This window comes from Parus major, unplaced genomic scaffold (genome assembly GCF_001522545.3).
Source record: "Parus major isolate Abel unplaced genomic scaffold, Parus_major1.1 Scaffold189, whole genome shotgun sequence".
NCBI lineage: Eukaryota > Metazoa > Chordata > Aves > Passeriformes > Paridae > Parus > Parus major.
In genome coordinates, this window is record NW_015379262.1 from 270,248 (window position 1) to 273,676 (window position 3,429).

A 3,429-nucleotide genomic window follows, 5' to 3' on the forward strand; every position below is an offset into this window, starting at 1 on the left:
CTACAAAAAAAAAAATCATTATCTCTTTTCTGTATTGGCTTCTTTTTTTAAAACCCAACTAAAATGCCCTAACATGTTTTACACTAGTTGCCAAATATTAATATTAACAAAAGGAATTTCTTTGTACAAAGCCCCCCAAGAGGATCGAGTCCTGCTGTTCTCCCATCACTGCCAAGGCCACTGCTAGCAAGGCCCTGTCCCCAGGTGCCACATCCACGTGGCTTTTAAATCCGTCCAGGGTTGGGCACTCCACTACTGCCATGGGCAACATGTTCCAATGCCAACACCTTTCCAGTGAGGACATTTTCCATAATACCCACCCTGAGCCTCCCCTGGCCCAGCCTGAGGCCTGAGCTCTCCTCCTGTCCCTGTTCCCTGGCAGCAGAGCCCGACCCCCCGGCTGTCCCCTCCTGCCAGGGACTTGTGCAGAGCCAGAAGGGCCCCCTGAGCCTCCTTTTCTCCAGGCTGAGCCCCTTCCCAGCTCCCTCAGCCCCTCCTGGGGCTCCAGACCCTTCCCAGCTCCCTCAGCTGCTCCTCATATGACTTGTGCTATAGACCCTTTCCCGGAAAGGCCTTTTCCAGCCTGAACAATTCACTGATTTCAGCAGGTGCCTGCCCTCAGGGCTTGCTTTCATTAGCCACAGCTTTTGTTACAATCCCATTGCTTTGATGCTTTGATGTGGCTCAGGCCTGGCACCAGGGGTGAATCCTATTTCCCTCAAGGGACAGTAGTAGTTTATGCAAGATTCACGTGCAGCAGAAACAAGGTGAGAGAATGTTGCTCATATCACAGCTTAGTTTCTGGTGGCTTTCCCAGAGGAGGACCAAGATGGAGTATCTGTGCATTCACTGGCATGGAGAACATTCAGTATTGCTGTGAGAGAATGCAGCTGAAGGAACATCCCTCGGATTTCCTCTCTGTGCCTGATTTCCTGGCTGGTTTTAGGAACAGGTAGTTTTTGCTAACATGACTTTCCATTATAAAGTTTTCATTGCTTTGGAAAATATTAACTTTGCTCCATAGACAGACAGGTCCTACACTTACAGCTGGAATATCCTAAAGATTCAGTTCCCAGTACTAATAGGGCTAAACCACAGAATCACCAGAGGCAAAAACTCTATTATTTGAAATGAAACTTCTTATAAATATCCAGCTATGAAGTAATTTTGTATCAGCTGCTCCTATATAAACTGGATAAGGCAAACTGTCCTATCCATCAACACTAAGGTTGCTGAGAAAAAAATACTCTATATTCATTGTCTGCAAGTTTTGGATATCTCCCTTCCCATTAGACTTTCCCAGGAAACAATGTGGTTGCCACTCTGGAGAACTTTGCTGGTAGCAGCACCAGTATCAGCTTTGGGCTTCATCCTCCTCATGTTCCTCCTGTCTCTGCCTCTGCAGGGGAGGGATGGACAGGCACCCACGGCAGCCAGAGCTGACACTACTGCTCAGACTGTCAGCTAAAAGCACCTTGAAACATTGCTGATGTCAGAACCGTGTGACTTTGGGGTTTTCTATTTTGTTTTATTCCAGCTGCAAATGCCTGGAGTACATTTGATGCAGGTTTGCAGTAGGAGCCAGGCCAGTTTTCCAACATCCTGCTGCATGTTGAACCCAGAAGGGGCTGAGAACAGCAAGAGCCACACATGGACATTGCTGGACGCTTTCTCACCCATGCCAGCCACACCCTGGAAGCAAATGTAAGTGGGTGCCACCCAGAGCCCTACCTGTATTTCCCACCCTTTGCTGCCCACTGCCCATTTCTGTCCTGCTGCTTGTAGCTGGTAGTGTGTGCAAGACTCTTTCTTGTGTTGCTCTTTTATTCTCTGGGTTTGTGTGCCAAGTGCTGATGTGTTTTGCCCAAGCCCTGATGTCTGAAGCTCTGCTGTACCTGGTGGCATTCCCATGTCACTGGTGATGTACACAGCAACTGCCTTTGGCACAAAAATTGCTTCTCTCTGCATGAAACTGCAGTAAAACGTGACACCTGAAAGTACTGTGGTCTGTGCAAAACAGAGGGCTAATGGAAAAGCATTCCCAAAACAGAGGGTAGACAAAAGTTCATATCCAGGAAGAGGAACGATGATGACTCTTGCTTCTATCTGCAATACATGATGGAAGTGTACAGAAAAAGGGTTAAGGGAAGCAGGCTGGATTCAGCAGGCTGGAAATGTGGGCAGGGCATATGGGTGAAATGTCCTCCTGGTATTTTCTGTGAAAATCTCCTCTCGAGCCTCTCAAGAGAATGACTTCAGGGAAATGCTTGATTAACAGCTCCTGACGTTTCCACCACCACCTTTCACTTCTAGCGTGGGAGGCTCAGGTGTTTCTGGATAAGACTGCAGAGTTTTCAGAAATTTAGTATACTGGGACAGCAGAGACACAGAAGAGACTTGAAAAAGAATCCTTGATATATCTGGCCCCTTGGAAAGAACTTGTGGGAAAAGGAATCATTAAGCCTGTATTGAAATAAACCCAGCATCTGGTACCAGCACACAGTGCTGTCAGGCACTTCTTTTGTCTTTTCAAGATAAAATTTGAATGTCTGCAGTGACCTACAATGAATTTGCTGAAATGCATGACAGGAGAAATCTACAGTCAGCCACTGTTGGAGACAGGTATAAGGTGAGTCACCAAAAGTCTGGTCAAAGCCTGTCATGGAAAGGTCAGCTTACAGGTAGGGGGCAGACGTTAATTTTGATTTTTCTTTTAACTATATGTGAAACCTTAAAAATATGAACCTCCATTTTAACCTACAAAGAAAACAATTAAACTGTTATTAAAATATGCAAAATTTATAATTTAATTATACAATTACAATCTTATAGTCTAATAGCCCCACTGTATTTTGCATATTAATGAACAATTGCTTTCCTAAAGCTCACAGCAGAATCATTTACTTGATGCTGGAGAATAAGTTAATTATGGACCTCCTCCTTTTGATTAATGGATTTAATAATCATGTTACAGTAGGATTAACTTATAGTTCATGTGCTTATAGCACTAATGATGAGATTCATGAGAGCAGTGTCAGCACACTGGCCCCAGAAACGGCCTGACTGGGGATCGCAGGACTGCCCCAGTCAGCACTTCTGGGAGGAACCAGCACATGCCATCAGTCACCCCCATTTGCCACCTCAACACAATTAAATACTGCTCTCAGGTGAGCTAAGCACCTCGACTGAAGCTCAGTTCTGGACACTGTGGGGGAAAAGTTCTCCTAGGAGATGGGTACGTAGCAGGTAATGCACACACTCCCTGGACACAGGCACCTGTAGCCTGCTCTGACCCAGTAGAACAGGCTGAACACTTGTTGGGGGTTGTGATAAATGTGGCATTGGATAAAAATTCGTGAAGGAAAGTAAAGAAATATATGTTATATTTATAATAATGTAAATATATAAAATGTAGTATGATCTAAAGAT